This window comes from Saimiri boliviensis, chromosome 20, assembly GCF_048565385.1.
Source record: "Saimiri boliviensis isolate mSaiBol1 chromosome 20, mSaiBol1.pri, whole genome shotgun sequence".
In the NCBI taxonomy this organism is placed as follows: Eukaryota; Metazoa; Chordata; class Mammalia; order Primates; family Cebidae; genus Saimiri; species Saimiri boliviensis.
In genome coordinates this window covers 2,347,134-2,364,816 of record NC_133468.1, presented here as the reverse complement: position 1 = coordinate 2,364,816, position 17,683 = coordinate 2,347,134, and the positions used below count along the sequence as shown (strand labels likewise).

General features: G+C 40.7%; 1 pseudogene; it reads right to left on the bottom strand.

The window, feature by feature from the left end:
• Positions 1-9,064: 9,064 nt before the first annotated feature.
• Positions 9,065-11,558, bottom strand: LOC120363058 (large ribosomal subunit protein uL23 pseudogene; annotated as a pseudogene).
• Between the last annotated feature and the right edge of the window lie 6,125 nt (positions 11,559-17,683).

Here is a 17,683-nt window from a genome sequence, read left to right as displayed (position 1 = left end):
TTAAACTTCATATAGAACCAAAAGAGAGCCCGCATAGCCAAGTCAATTCTAAGCAAAAAGAATAAAGCGGGAGGCATCACACTACCAGACTTCAAACTATACTACAAGGCTACAGTAATCAAAACAGCATGGGACTGGCACCAAAATAGAGATTCCCTGTTTAATAAATGGTGTTGGGAAAACTGGCTAGCAGTGTGCAGAAAGCAGAAACTGGGCCTGTTCCTGACATCTTACACTAAAATTAACTCCAGATGGCTTAAAGACTTAAACATAAGACCTAACAGCATAAAAACTGTAGAAGAAAATCTAGGCCCATTCAGGACATAGGTGCAGGCAAGGACTTCATGACCAAAACACCAAAAGCATTGGCAACAAAAGCCAAAATAGACAAATGGGACCCAATCAAACTCCACAGCTTCTGCACGGCAAAAGAAACAGTCAGTAGAGTGAATCGGCAACCAACAAAATGGGAAAAAATGTTTGTAGTTTACTCATCTGACAAAGGGCTGATATCCAGAATTTACAAAGAACTAAAACAGATTTACAAGAAAAAAACAAGCCCAGTCAAAAGTGGGCAAAAGATATGAACAGCTACTTTAAAAAGAAGACATACATGAGGCCAACAAACATATAAAAAAATGCTCATCATCACTGGTCATAAGAGAAATACAAATCAAAACTGCATTGTGAATGGTGATCATTAAATAATCTGAAGACAACAGATGCTAGAGAGGATATGGAGAAATAAGAACACTTTTACATTATTGGTGGGAGTGTAAATTAGTTCAACCACTGTGGAAAACAGTGGTGATTCCTCAAGGACCTAGAAATAGAAATTCCATTTGACCCAGCAATCTCATTACTGGGTACATATCCAAAGGATTATAAATCATTCTACTATAAGGACACATGCACACGAATGTTTACTGCAGTACTGTTTACAATAGCAAAGACTTGGAACCAACCCAAATGCCCAGCTATAATAGACTGGACAAGGAAAATGTGGTACATATACACCATGGAATATTATGCAGCCATCAAAAATGATGAGTTCGTGTCCTTTGTAGGGACATGAATGAACCTGGAAACTATCATTCTCAGCAAACTGACATTAGAGCAGAAAATCAAACAGCACATGTTCTCAGTCATAGGCGGGTGTTGAACAATGAGAACACATGGACACAGGGAGGGGAGCACCACACACTGGGGTCTATTGGGGGGAAATGGGAGAGGGACAGTGAGGGATGGGGAGTTGGGGAGAAATAGCATGATGCCAGATATAGGTGACGGAGAGGAAGGCAGCAAATCACACTGCCATGTGTGTACCTATGCAACAATCTTACATGTTCTTCACATGTACCCCAAAACCTAAAATGCAATAAAAAAAATAAATTAAAGGGAAAAAAAGAAGAAAAAATACTCATCATCACTGGTCATTAGAGAAATGAAATCAAAACTACATTGAGATACTATCACACCCCAGTTAGAATGGTGATCATTAAAAAAATCTGGAGACAACAGATGTTGGAGAGGATGTGGAGAAATAGGAACACTTTTACACTTCAGGTGGGAGTGTAAATTAGTTCATCCATTGTGCAAGACAGTGTGGCAATTCCTCAAGGACCAAGAAATAGAAACACCATTTGACCCAGCAATCCCATTACTGGGTACATACCCAAAGGATTAGTAATTGTTCTATTATAAAGACACATGGACACATATGTTCATTGCAGCCCTGTTCACAATAGCAAAGATCTGGAACCAACCCAAATGCCCATCAATGATAGACTGGACAAGGCAAATGTGGCACATATACACCGTGGAATGCTATGCAGACATGAAAAGGGAATAGTTCATGTCCTTTTGCAGGGACACAGATGAATCTGGAAACCATCATCTCAGGAAACTGACACAAGAACCGAAAGACCAAACATCATACGTTCTCACTCATAAGTGTGTGCTCGATAATGAGAATACATGGACACAGAGAGGGGAACATCACACATTGGGGCCTTTAGGGAATGAGGAGTTAGGGGAGGGATAGCAGGCGGTGGGGAGATTGGGGAGGGATAACGTTAGGAGAAATACCTAATGTAAGTGACAGGGGGATGGAGACAGCAAACCACCATGGCATGTGTGTACCTATGTAACAGTTTTACAAGATCTGCACATGTAGCCCAGAACCTAAAGTAAAATAATGAAAAAAAATTATAAAGAGGTTAATTCAGCAAGAGAATATGATTTTAAATATATATGCACCTAAATATATATATATATATAATGTATTTATAGAAATCATTTATGTAACTAAACATCCATATATAAAGAAAACATTATTAGAGCTAAGGAAAATAATAACCCTCAATAAAATAATAGTTGGAGACCTCAACACCTGACTTTTGACAGTGGACAGAACTTCCAGACAGAAAATAAACAAAGAAATATTAGTCTTAATCTGCAGTATAAACCAAATGGACCTAATAGATATTTACAGGACATTATAGCCAAGAGTTGAGAGTGCACATTATTTTCCTCAGCACATGAATTATTCTCAAAGATAGATTATATGTTAGTCAACAAAGCAAGTCTTGAAGCATTCAAAAATTTGCAACACTATCAGACATTTTCTTTGTCCATAATAGAATAAAACTAGCAATTAGTAACCAGAGGAACACATGAAAGTATAATAATACTTAGAAAATAAACAATGTGCTCCTGGATGACCAGTGGATCTGTGAAGAAATTAATGAGAAAATTTAAAAATTACTTGAAACAAATGGTAATGAAAACACACCATACCAAAACCTACAAACTACAGCAAAAGCAGTGCTAAGGGGAAAGTGTAGCTATAAGTACCTCCAACACCCGAGTAGGAAAAACTCCAAATTAAATATATAATGATGAATTTTTTTTTAATTGCATTTTAGGTTTTGGGGTACATGTGATGAACATGCAAGATTGTTGCATAGGTACACACATGGCAGTGTGCTTTGCTGCCTTCCGTCCCCTCACCTGTATCTGTCATTTCTCCCCATGCTATCTCTTCCCAATTCCCCACCCCCCGCCCTTCCCCCATTTCCCCCCAACGGATCCCAGTGTGTAGTGTTCCCCTCCCTGTGTCCATGTGTTCTCATTGTTCAACACCCGCCTATGAGCGAGAATATACGGTGTTTGATTTTCTGCTCTTGTGTCAGTTTGCTGAGAATAATGGTTTCCAGGTTCATCCATGTCCCTACAAAGGACGTGAACTCCTCGTTTTTGATGGCTGCATAATATTCCATGGTGTATATGTACCACATTTTCCCTATCCAGTCTATCATCGTTGGGCATTTGGGTTGGTTCCAGGTCTTTGCTATTGTAAACAGTGCTGCAATGAACATTCGTGTGCATGTGTCCTTGTAGTAGAATGATTTATAATCCTTTGGATATATACCCAGTAATGGGATTGCTGGGTCAAATGGGATTTCTATTTTTAGGTCCTTGAGGAATCGCCACACTGTCTTCCACAATGGTTGAATTAATTTACATTCCCACCAACAGTTTAAAAGTGTTCCTATTTCTCCACATCCTCTCCAGCATCTGTTGTTTCCCGATTTTTTAATGATCGCCATTCTAACTGGTGTGAGATGGTATCTCAATGTGGTTTTGATTTGCATTTCTCTGATGACCAGTGATGATGAGCATTTTTTCATATGTTTGTTGGCCTCCCGTATGTCTTCTTTTGTAAAGTATCTGTTCATATCCTTCGCCCATTTTTGAATGGGCTTGTTTGTTTTTTTCTTGTAGATCTGCTTTAGTTCTTTGTAAATTCTGGATATCAGCCCCTTGTCAGATGGGTAGACTGCAAAAATTTTTTCCCATTCTGTTGGTTGCCGATTCAATCTACTGACTGTTTCTTTTGCCGTGCAGAAGCTGTGGAGTTTGATTAGGTCCCATTTGTCTATTTTGGCTTTTGTTGCCATTGCTTTTGGCGTTTTGGTCATGAAGTCCTTGCCTACACCTATGTCCTGAATGGTTTTGCCTAGATTTTCTTCTACGGTTTTTATGGTATTAGGTCTGATGTTTAAGTCTTTAATCCATCTGGAGTTAATTTTGGTGTAAGGTGTCAGGAAGGGGTCCTGTTTCTGCTTTCTGCACATGGCTAGCCAGTTTTCCCAACACCATTTATTAAACAGGGAATCCTTTCCCCATTGCTTGTTTTTGTCAGGTTTGTCGAAGATCAGATGGTTGTGGGTATGTTGTATTTCCTCTGAGGCCTCTGTTCTGTTCCATTGGTCTATATCTCTGTTTTGGTACCAGTACCATGCTGTTTTGATTACTGTAGCCTTGTAGTATAGTTTGAAGTCTGGTAGTGTGATGCCTCCTGCTTTGTTCTTTTTGCTTAGAATTGACTTGGCTATGCGGGCTCTCTTTTGGTTCCATATGAAGTTTAAGGTGTTTTTTTCCAGTTCTGTGAAGAAGGTCATTGGTAGCTTGATGGGAATAGCGTTGAATCTGTAAATTACTTTGGGCAGTATGGCCATTTTCACAATGTTGATTCTTCCTAACCATGAACATGGAATGTTTCTCCATCTGTTTGTATCCTCTCTTATTTCGTTGAGCAATGGCTTGTAGTTCTCCTTGAAGAGGTCCTTTACGTTCCTTGTTAGTTGTATTCCTAGGTACTTTATTCTCTTTGTAGCAATTGTGAATGGCAGTTCGTTCTTGATTTGGCTCTCTTGAAGTCTATTACTGGTGTATAGGAATGCTTGTGATTTTTGCACGTTGATTTTGTATCCTGAGACTTTGCTGAAGTTGTTTATCAGTTTCAGGAGACTTTGGGCTGAGATGATGGGGTCTTCCAGATATACAATCGTGTCATCTGCAAATAGAGACAATTTGATTTCCTCCTTTCCAATTTGGATACCCTTTATTTCTTTTTCTTGCCTGATTGCTCTGGCTAGAACTTCCAGTACTATATTGAATAGGAGTGGTGAGAGAGGGCATCCTTGTCTAGTGCCAGATTTCAAAGGGAATGCTTCCAGTGTTTGCCCATTCAGTATGATATTGGCTGATGGTTTGTCATAAATAGCTTTTATTGTTTTGAGATACGTTCCGTCAATACCTAGTTTATTGAGGGTTTTTAGCATAAAGCGTTGTTGAATTTTGTCAAAAGCCTTCTCTGCATCAATCGAGATAATCATGTGGTTTTTGTCTTTGGTTCTGTTTATGTGGTGGATTACGTTTATGGACTTGCGTATGTTGAACCAGCCTTGCATCCCCGGGATGAATCCTACTTGATCGTGGTGGATGAGCTTTTTGATATGCTGTTGCAATCGGTTTGCCAGCATTTTATGGAAGATTTTTGCATCTATGTTCATCCTGGATATTGGCCTGAAATTTTCTTTTCTTGTTGAGTCTCTGCCGGGTTTTGGTATCAGGATGATGTTTGTCTCGTAAAATGATTTGGGAAGGATTCTCTCTTTTTGGATTGTCTGGAATAGTTTCAGAAGGAATGGTATCAGCTCCTCCTTGTATGTCTGGTAGAATTCAGCTGTGAACCCATCTGGACCTGGGCTTTTTTTGGGTGGTAGGCTCTTTATTGCTGCCTCGACTTCAGACCATGTTATTGGTCTATTCAGGGTTTCAGCTTCTTCCAGGTTTAGGCTTGGGAGGTTGCAGGTGTCCAGGAATTTATCCATTTCTTCCAGGTTTACTAGTTTATGTGCATAGAGTTGTTTGTAATAATCTCTGATGATGGTTTGGATTTCTGTGGAATCTGTGGTGATATCCCCTTTATTGTTTTTTATTGCATCAATTTGGTTATTCTCTCTTTTCTTTTTTATTAATCTGGCTAGTGGTCTGTCTATTTTGTTGATCTTTTCAAAAAACCAGCTCCTGGATTTATTGATTTTTTGAAGAGTTTTTTGTGTCTCTATTTCCTTCTAAGTTCTGCTCTGATCTTAGTTATTTCCTGTCTTCTGCTAGGTTTTGAGTTTTTTTGATCTTGCTCCTCTAGCTCTTTCAATTTTGATGATAGCGTGTCAATTTTAGATCTCTCCTTTCTTCTCATGTGGGCACTCATTGCTATTTATTTTCCTCTGGAGACTGCTTTAAATGTGTCCCAGAGATTCTGGTATGTTGTGTCTTCGTTCTCATTGGTTTCGAAGAACATCTTTATTTCTGCCTTCATTTCATTGTTTATCCAGTCAACATTCAAGAGTAAGTTGTTCAGTTTCCATGAAGCTGTGCGGTTCTGAGTTAGTTTCTGCATTCTGAGTTCTAACTCGATTGTACTGTGTTCTGAGAGACTGTTTGTTATGATTTCTGTTCTTTTGCATTTGCTGAGGAGTGATTTATTGCCAATTATGTGGTCAATTTTAGAGTAGGTGTGATGTGGTGCTGAGAAGAATGTATATTCTGTGGATTTGTGGTGGAGAGTTCTGTAAATGTCTATTAGGTTTGCTTGTTCCAGGTCTGTATTCAGGTCCTGGATATCCTTGTTGATTTTCTGTCTGGTTGATCTGTCTAATATTGACAATGGGTTGTTAAAGTCTCCCACTATTATTGTGTGGGAGTCTAAGTCTCTTTGTAAGTCATTAAGAACTTGCCTTATGTATCTGGGTGCTCCTGTATTGGGTGCATATATATTTAGGATCGTTAGCTCTTCTTGTTGCAGTGATCCTTTTACCATTATGTAATGTCCTTCTTTGTCTCTTTTGATCTTTGTTGCTTTAAAGTCTATTTTATCAGAGATGAGAATTGCTACTCCTGCCTTTTTTTACTCTCCATTTGCTTGGTAGATCTTCCTCCATCCCTTTATTTTGAGCCTTTGTGTATCCTTGCATGTAAGATGGGTTTCCTGGATACAGCACACTGATGGGTTTTGGCTTTTTATCCAATTTGCCAGTCTGTGTCTTTTGATTGGGGCATTTAGTCCATTGACATTTAGGGATAGTATTGTTACGTGTGAATTTGATGCTATCATTTTGATGCTACCTGGCTGTTTTGTTGGTTAGTTGATGCAGATTCTTGATTGTGTTGCTGCTTTTTTACCATTTGGTGTGTTTTTGGAGTGGCTGGTACTGGTTGTTCCTTTACATGTGTAGAGCCTCTTTCAGGAGTTCTTGTAGAGCAGGTTTGGTGGTGATGAAATCTCTGAGTGCTTGCTTGTTCCCAAAGGATTTTATTTTTCCTTCACTTATGAAGCTTAGTTTGGCTGGATAGGAGATTCTGGGTTGAAAGTTCTTTTCTTTGAGGATGTTGAATATTGGCCCCCAATCTCTTCTGGCTTGTAGTGTTTCTGCTGAGAGATCTGCTGTGAGTCTAATGGGCTTCCCTTTGTGGGTAACCCGACCTTTCTCTCTGGCTGCCCTTAGCATTTTCTCTTTCATTTCAACCCTGGTGAATCTGACGATTTTGTGCCTTGGGGTTGCTCTTCTTGAGGAATATCTCTGTGGTGTTCTCTGTATTTCCTGGATTTGAATATTGCTCTGCCTTGCTAGGTTAGGGAAGTTTTCCTGGATAATATCCTGAAGAGTATTTTCCAGCTTGGATTCATTCTCTTCATCACATTCAGGTACACCTATCAGACGTAGATTAGGTCTTTTCACATAGTCCCACATTTCTTGAAGATTTTGTTCATTCCTTTTTGCGCTTTTTTCTCTGTTCTTGCCTTCTCTTTTTATTTCATTGAGTTGATCTTCGACCTCTGATATCCTTTCTTCTGCTTGGTCAATTCGGCTGTTGAAGCTTGTGCATGCTTCACGAAGTTCTCGTGTTGTGTTTTTCAGCTCCATCAATTCATTTATACTCCTCTCTATGCTGCCCATTCTCGTTAGCAGTTCGTCCAATCTTTTTTCAAGGTTCCTATTTTCTTTGCGATGGGTTAGAACATGTTCTTTTAGCTCATTGTAGTTTCTTACTACCCACCTTCTGAAGTCTGATTCTGTCATTTCATCAACCTCCTTCTCCATCCGGTCTGGTTCCCTTGCTGGTGAGGAGTTGTGGTCCCTTTTAGGAGGAGAGGTGTTCTGGTTTTGGGAGTTTTCATCCTTTTTGCGCTGGGTTCTTCCCATTTTTGTGGGTTTATCCACCTGTTGTCTGTCTCTGTCCCAGGGAGTTGGAGCTTTATGAGTTTCCCTTGAACTACTGCCTTTTTTGATTTTTCTTTCAGGCCGGACCCGCCCAGCTAGCAGCACGCCTAGCCACTGCCTGCCCGCAGGGGCTTTGCTGAGCTGCTATGGGCTCCGCCCAGCTGCCCTGAGCTCTTCCCTGTAGTCCTTTTTATAAGGGCGTAGTTAGAACTGTCTGGGCAATGGTGGCCCCGCCTCTGTTATGGGGACTCTCTCTGTTGTGGCAGGTTGCCTCGGCAATGGCAGCCTGCCTCCTTAGCGGTGGAGAGTCTCAGTAATGGTGGAAGCCCCTCCCCCACGGAACCGGACCATCCCGGTTCAGCTGTGCTTGGTTTGAAGGGCTCAACCCAGAGGGTTTCCAATTACTGTTTTTGTTTTCGTTGTTGTTGGGGGTGGAGGGGTGGGACCAACTGAGCCTGATCACCTGGCTCCCTGACTCCGAGGCTTTTCTTTTAAGTTGAACGACCCCGCGTTCCAGTTGCTTGTTGAAAAGGCGCTGGGATCTCCCGTGCTGCGACTCACGGAGTCGGATCGAACTGCGGCGCCGGCTCCTGGCGGATTTTTTGCCTAGGAATCTCCTGGCCTGACTCGCTATTTCAGCTGACTGGGCAGCTCTGCCGTCTCAGGGCTCTGCTCGCCAGCTAAGAGGGCTCCCAGACCATTGGCTTTTGTACGGAGAACTGCAGCAACAGGGAGTGGTCACAGCAGCCGCGCGGGCGGAATCAGCCCCGCGGGGGCCAAAACAGCCGCACCGGCTGGGACTGCGACGCTGGCGACCCCTCTGCCTGGGTATCTCCTGGTCTGTGGGCAATAAGAGTTCGTCTGGAAATGTGGCGTCCACTCACCCTCTGCACTTTCACTGGGAGCTGAATTCCTGAGCTGTTCTTAGGCGGCCATCTTCCCAGCATTCCGAATTTTTTTTTTATGGTGAAAAGATATACATGTATTTAGAATTAGCCAGCTGGACTCCATTTAGATGATCCCAATTTTGTTGGCAACATCCAAAGCCTCGTAATCAGTAGCCAGTCGAAGGTATGCTTTCTTCTCTCCATCAGGCCGAATCAGGGTGTTGACCTTGGCCATCAATGTCATAGAGCTTCTTCACAGCCTGTTTGATCTGGTGCTTGTTGGCTTTAACATCCACAGTGTGGATGTTAAACACAACACAAGTGTGTTGTTGTCTTCTATCTTCTTCATGGCAGACTCAGTGGTCAGCGGAAACTTGATGATAGCGTAGTGGTCCACCTTGTTTCTCCTGGGGGCGCTCTTCTGAGGATATTTGGGCTGCCTCCGGAGTTGCAGTGTCTTGGGCCGCTGGAAGGTGGCTGACATGCGGATCTTCTTTTTTTTGTGGCTGTGGACACCTTTCAACACTGCCTTCTTGGCCTTTAAAGCCTTCGCTTTGGCTTCAGCTTTGGGAGGGGGCAGGAGCTTCCTTCTTCGCTTTCAGCGCAATCCTGTGAAAAGCAAAATGATGAATCTTAAAGAACTAGAAAGATGAGAACAAACAAAACCCCAAGATAATTTTTTAAAAACAGCTGAGCAGAAATAAATGAAGTCGAAATGAATAAAAGAATACCAAAAATATCAATAAAACACAAAGTTGGTTTTGTAAACGTCAAAAAAGTTGACAAACATTTAGCCACACAAACCAGAAAAAGAGAATAGTCTGAATAAATAAAATCAGAATTATAAACGTTACAACTGAAAATTCACAAATTAAGGGATTATTAATGGCTACTATGAGCAACTATATGCCAATAAATTGAAAAATCTAGAAAAAAATGGAAAAATTCTGAGATAAATAAAACCTATGAAGATTGAACTAGAAAGAAATCTAAAGCCTAAACAGACCAATAAGTAACACATCTGAAGGTATAATAAAAAGTCTCCCAGTAGGCCGGGCAAGGTGGCTCACGCCTGTAATCCCAGCACTTTGGGAGGCCGAGGCGGGTGGATCATGAGGTCAAGAGATCGAGACCATCCTGGTCAACATGGTGAAACCCCATCTCTCCTAAAAATACAAAAAAATTAGCGGGGCATGGTGGCACGTGCCTGTAATCCCAGCTACTCAGGAGGCTGAGGCAGGAGAATTGCCTGAACCCAGGAGGCGGAGGTTGTGGTGAGCCGAGATCGCGCCATTGCACTCCAGCCTGGGTAACAAGAGCGAAACTCCGTCTCAAAACAAAACAAAACAAAACAAAACAAAACAAAACAAAACAAAACAAAAACAAAACAAAAAAATTCTCCCAGTAAGTAAAAACTCAGGACCTATAGTTTCACTGCTGAATTACACCAAACATTTAAGAAAAATGAATAACAGTCCTAATCAAATTATTTTTTAAAATATAGAAGGGAATTTTTCAAAACTTACATAACAAGATCAGTACTACCCTGATTCCAAAATCAAAGACATAAGAAAGAAAGGAAAGAAGAAAGAAAGAGAGAAAGAAAGAAAGAAAAAGAAAGAAAGAAAGAAAGAAAGGAAGGAAGAAGAAAGAAACAAAGAAACAAAGAAAGAAAGGAAGAAAGAAAGAAACAAAGAAAGAAAGAAAGAAACAAAGAAACAAAGAAACAAAGAAAGAAAACTACAGGCCAGTATCTCTGACCAATGTTGATGCAAAAATCCTCAACAAAATATTAGCAGACCAAATTCAACAATATATTAGAAAGATCATTTATGATTACCAAGTGTGACTTACCCCTTGGAGGCAGAATGCACAAATTAATAGATGTGATACATTATGTTAACAGAATAAAAAATAAATAATGACAGGCCCCCAGCTGGTAGTATACTGAGTAGGGAAACAATAAAAGCCTTTCCTCTAAAATCTAGACCATGACAAGGATACCCAATGTTTCCACTGGTATTTAATATAGTACAAGAAGTCCTAGTTTGAGCAATCAATCAAATAAATAAATAAATAAATAAATAAATAAATAAATATATCCCAATTGAAAAAGTTAAGTACAATTATCTTTGTTTTCACATAATATTATCTTATATTTTTGAAAACTCAAAGATTCCACTGAAAAAATACTAGAACGGTTAAATTCAATAAAGTTGCAGGATACAAAATCAACGTACAAAAATCAGTAGCATTTCAGTATGTCAACAGTGTATGATGTGGGAAAAAAATAGAATACCAATCCTATTTACAATAGCCACACATGGAATGAAATACCTAGGAGTTAACCAAGTGTGGGGGGAAATGAAATATTTAATTTGATCTCAACTGAACTGGACACAGTGGTCATCAAGTCCTGGAACACGTTGTACGAGCCCCTTGAGGCATTTATCCAGCACTGTTTCAGAGAAATCTCTATTTCAATCATTTCTATCTGTTAGTTATTGAAAAAAAAAAATAGACAATTACAAAAACAAGTTGACCTTTTTGTGTTCCTTGAGCCCAGTTGCGAAGGGCTCTCGTGACTGGACCTCATGCTAAACAACTTGTTACAAAAAGAGCCAGGCTCCCAGACTGAAGAGAAGCTTCATGAGAATTTTCAACTGTGCACGGATGGGTGCCCAATTCTGGAGCCCAGACTAATCAAACTACCAGTCCTGTTGCTTCCCAGTCTGGTGATGAATCCTATATAGTCTGGAGAATGTAACTCTAGAGCCAGGCTGTTGCTTCCCAGTCTGGTGATGCTTCCTTTGTAGTCTGGTGACCAGACTACAGAGGAAGCATATATATATATATATATATATATATATATATATATATATATACACACACACACACATTATATATATGATTATAAGTATATATATGAAGCATATAAATATGTATATATTTACTCTCAACATATATACACAAAAGATATATTTTTCCCTTCTCCCCACATCAATTTGCTTATTATATCATTTGCTTCTTATATGACTTGCTTACTATATCTGCATTACCATATACTTGGGATAAAAGCTGTTCACTCTTAAAAGTATTGTGTGTGCGTTTTATTCTCCTCTCATGCATCTCCCACATGAAACATGCCCAGCAAGTGAAAACTCTTCATGATAAAACTATAAAACACCTAAGAAGTTGAAGAGGACAGCAAAAACTGAAAAATTATTCTGTGTTCATGGATTTGTAATATTAGTATGGTTGAAATGTCCATACTACCCAAAGCAATCTAGACGAAATGCAATTCTTATCAGAATATCAATTAAGATTTTTTACAGAAGTAGAAAAAACCATCCTCCAATTTATATGAATGCCCAAGCATGGTGACTCATGCCTATAATCCCAGCACATTAGGAGGCTGAGGTGGAAGGATCACTTTAGGCAAGGAGTTCAACACCAGACTTTGCAACATGAGACCCCATATTTGCAAAGTAAACTTTTAAAAAGCATGATAGCTAACACCTGTAATCACAGCACTTTCAGAGGCCAAGGCTGGTGGATTGCTTGAGTCCAGGAGTTTGAGACCAGCCTGGGTAACACTGTGAGAACCCATCTCTATAACAAAAACCCAAAAATTTAGCTGGGCATGGTGGTCTGTGCCCCTAGTCCCAACTATTCGGAAGGTGGAGGAGACAAGTTGAGGCCGCAGAGAGCCAAAATTGTGCCACTGCAATCCAGCCTGGGTGACAGAAATACTATCTCTAAAAAGAATGTATATAGAATTACAAAAAAACCCAAAATAGTCAATGTCCATTCTAAGCAAAAAGAACAAAACTGGAGGAATCATTTTACCTGACTTCAAATTATATTACAGATCTATAGTAACTAAAACAACATTGTACTGTCATAAAAACAGACACATAGACTAACGGAATAGAATAGAGAACCCCAGAAACAAATCCATACATTTACAGTGAACTCATTTTTTACAAAGGTCTAAAGAATATACACTGGAGACAAGACAGTCATTTCAGTAAATAATGCTATGGAAGCTAGATCTATATGCAGAAAAATGAAACTAGATTTCTATCTCTCATCATATAGAAAAATCAAATCAAAATGAATTAAAGATTTAAGTCTAATATCTCAAACTATAAAAGTATCAGAAAAAGAATTGAGGAGACTCTCCAGACCATTAGTCTGGGCAGATTTCTTGGACAATATGCAACAAGCAGAGACAATCAAAGCAAAAATGGATAAACAAAATCACACCAAAGCAAAAATGAAAATATTGAATCACATCAACTTAGGAAGTTTCTGTACAGTGAAGAACTCAATCAACAAAGAGAAGAGAACACAGAACAGGAAAACATATTTTCATCTGACAAAGGATTACCCATCTGACCAAGGATTAATAACCAGAATATATGAGTTTAACAACTCTATAGGAAAAAATATAATAATCCAATGAAAAAAATGCAAAAGATTTAATTATACATTCTTCATAAGACAACATACAAATGGAAAGCAGGCATATAAAAAGGCCTTCAACGTCACTGATTCACATAGAAATGCAAACCAGGGATCCGACTTTCAAGATGGCCGCCTAAGAACAGCTCAGGACTTCAGCTCCCAGTGAAAGTGCAGAGGGTGAGTGGACGCCGCATTTCCAGACGAACTCTTATTGCCCACAGACCAGGAGATACCCAGGCAGAGGGGTCGCCAGCGTCGCAGTCCCAGCCGGTGCGGCTGTTTTGGCCCCCGCGGGGCTGATTCCGCCCGCACGGCTGCTGTGACCACTCCCTGTTGCTGCGGTTCTCCGTAAAAAAGCCACTGGTCTGGGAGCCCTCTTAGCTGGCGAGCAGAGCCTTGAGACGGCAGAATAGCCCATTCATCTGAAATAGCGAGTCAGGCCAGGAGATTCCTAGGGAAAAAATCCGCCAGGAGCCGGCGCCGCGGTTCGAGCCGACTCCGTGAGTCGCAGCACGGGAGATCCCGGCGCCTTTTCAACAAGCGACCAGAAGGCGGGGTCGTTCAACTTAAAAGAAAAGCCTCGGAGTCAGGGAGCCAGGTGATCAGGCTCGGTTGGTCCCACCCCTCCACCCCCAACAACAACGGAAACAAAAACAGTAATTGGAAACCCTCTGGGTTGAGCCCTTCAAACCAAGCACAGCTGAACCAGGACGGTCCGGCTCCGTGGGGGAGGGGCTTCCGCCATTACTGAGACTCTCCACCGCTACGGAGGCAGGCTGCCCTTGCTGAGGCAACCCGCCGTTGCTGAGGCAACCTGCCACAACAGAGAGAGTCCGCCATAACAGAGGCGGGGCCACCGTTGCCCAGACAGTTCTAACTACGCCCATATAAAAAGGACTACAGGGAAGAGCTCAGGGCAGCTGGGCGGAGCCCACAGCAGCTCAGCAAAGCCCCTGCGGGCAGGCAGAGGCTAGGCGTGCTGCTAGCTGGGCGGGTCCGACCTGAAAAAAAAAAAAAAATCAAAAAAGGCAGTAGTGCAACGGAAACTCATAAAGCTCCAACTCCCTGGGACAGAGACAGACAACAGGTGGATAAACCCACAAAAATGGGTAGAAACCAGCGTAAAAAGGATGAAAACTCCCAAAACCAGAACACCTCTCCTCCTAAAAGGGATCACAACTCCTCACCAGCAAGGGAACCAGACCGGATGGAGAAGGAGGGTGATGAAATGACAGAATCAGACTTCAGAAGATGGGTAGTAAGAAACTACAATGAGCTAAAAGAACATGTTCTAACCCATCGCAAAGAAAATAGGAACCTTGAAAAAAGATTGGACGAACTGCTGACGAGAATGGACAGCATACAGAGGAGAATAAGTGAATTGATGGAGCTGAAAAACGCAACACGAGAACTTCGTGAAGCATGCACAAGCTTCAACAGCCGAATTGACCAAGCAGAAGAAAGGATATCAGAGGTCGAAGACCAACTCAATGAAATAAAAAGAGAAGGCAAGAACAGAGAAAAAAGCGCAAAAAGGAATGAACAAAATCTTCAAGAAATGTGGGACTATGTGAAAAGACCTAATCTACGTCTGATAGGTGTACCTGAATGTGATGAAGAGAATGAATCCAAGCTGGAAAATACTCTTCAGGATATTATCCAGGAAAACTTCCCCAACCTAGCAAGGCAGACCAATATTCAAATCCAGGAAATACAGAGAACACCACAGAGATATTCCTCAAGAAGAGCAACCCCAAGGCACATAATCGTCAGATTCACCAGGGTTGAAATGAAAGAGAAAATGCTAAGGGCAGCCAGAGAGAAAGGTCGGGTTACCCACAAAGGGAAGCCCATTAGACTCACAGCAGATCTCTCAGCAGAAACCCTCCAAGCCAGAAGAGACTGGGGGCCAATATTCAACATCCTTAAAGAAAAGAAATTTCAACCCAGAATCTCCTATCCAGCCAAACTCAGCTTCATAAGTGAAGGAAAAATAAAATCCTTTGTGAACAAGCAAGCACTCAGAGATTTCATCACCACCAAACCTGCTCTACAAGAACTCCTGAAAGAGGCTCTACACATATAAAGGAACAACCAGTACCAGCCACTCCAAAAACACACCAAATGGTAAAAAAGCAGCAACACAATCAAGAATCTGCATCAACTAACCAACAAAACAGCCAGGTAGCATCAAAATGACAGCATCAAATTCACACATAACAATACTATCCCTAAATGTCAACGGACTAAATGCCCCAATCAAAAGACACAGACTGGCAAATTGGATAAAAAGCCAAAACCCATCAGTGTGCTGTATCCAGGAAACCCATCTTACATGCAAGGATACACAAAGGCTCAAAATAAAGGGATGGAGGAAGATCTACCAAGCAAATGGAGAGTAAAAAAAGGCAGGAGTTGCAATTCTCATCTCTGATAAAATAGACTTTAAAGCAACAAAGATCAAAAGAGACAAAGAAGGACATTACATAATGGTAAAAGGATCACTGCAACAAGAAGAGCTAACGATCCTAAATATATATGCACCCAATACAGGAGCACCCAGATACATAAGGCAAGTTCTTAATGACTTACAAAGAGACTTAGACTCCCACACAATAATAGTGGGAGACTGTAACACCCCATTGTCAATATTAGACAGATCAACCAGACAGAAAATCAACAAGGATATCCAGGACCTGAACACAGACCTGGAACGAGCAAACCTAATAGACATTTACAGAACTCTCCACCCCAAATCCACAGAATATACATTCTTCTCAGCACCACATCACACCTACTCTAAAATTGACCACATAATTGGCAATAAATCACTCCTCAGCAAATGCAAAAGAACAGAAATCATAACAAACAGTCTCTCAGACCACAGTGCAATCGAGTTAGAACTCAGAATGCAGAAACTAACTCAGAACCACACAGCTTCATGGAAACTGAACAACTTGCTCTTGAATGTTGACTGGATAAACAATGAAATGAAGGCAGAAATAAAGATGTTCTTCGAAACCAATGAGAACGAAGACACAACATACCAGAATCTCTGGGACACATTTAAAGCAGTCTCCAGAGGAAAATATATAGCAATGAGTGCCCACATGAGAAGAAAGGAGAGATCTAAAATTGACACCCTATCATCAAAATTGAAAGAGCTAGAGGAGCAAGATCAAAAAAACTCAAAACCTAGCAGAAGACAGGAAATAACTAAGATCAGAGCAGAACTGAAGGAAATAGAGACACAAAAAACTCTTCAAAAAATCAATAAATCCAGGAGCTGGTTTTTTGAAAAGATCAACAAAATAGACAGACCACTAGCCAGATTAATAAAAAAGAAAAGAGAGAATAACCAAATTGATGCAATAAAAAACGATAAAGGGGATATCACCACAGATTCCACAGAAATCCAAACCATCATCAGAGATTATTACAAACAACTCTATGCACATAAACTAGTAAACCTGGAAGAAATGGATAAATTCCTGGACACCTGCAACCTCCCAAGCCTAAACCTGGAAGAAGCTGAAACCCTGAATAGACCAATAACATGGTCTGAAGTCGAGGCAGCAATAAAGAGCCTACCACCCAAAAAAAGCCCAGGTCCAGATGGGTTCACAGCTGAATTCTACCAGACATACAAGGAGGAGCTGATACCATTCCTTCTGAAACTATTCCATACAATCCAAAAAGAGGGAATCCTTCCCAAATCATTTTACGAGACAAACATCATCCTGATACCAAAACCCGGCAGAGACTCAACAAGAAAAGAAAATTTCAGGCCAATATCCATGATGAACATAGATGCAAAAATCTTCAATAAAATGCTGGCAAACCGATTGCAACAGCATATCAAAAAGCTCATCCACCATGATCAAGTAGGATTCATCCCGGGGATGCAAGGCTGGTTCAACATACGCAAGTCCATAAACGTAATTCACCACATAAACAGAACCAAAGACAAAAACCACATGATTATCTCGATTGATGCAGAGAAGGCTTTTGACAAAATTCAACAACCCTTTATGCTAAAAACCCTCAATAAACTAGGTATTGACGGAACGTATCTCAAAACAATAAAAGCTATTTACGACAAACCAACAGCCAATATCATACTGAATGGGCAAAAACTGGAAGCATTCCCTTTGAAATCTGGCACTAGACAAGGATGCCCTCTCTCACCACTCCTATTCAATATAGTACTGGAAGTTCTAGCCAGAGCAATCAGGCAAGAAAAAGAAATAA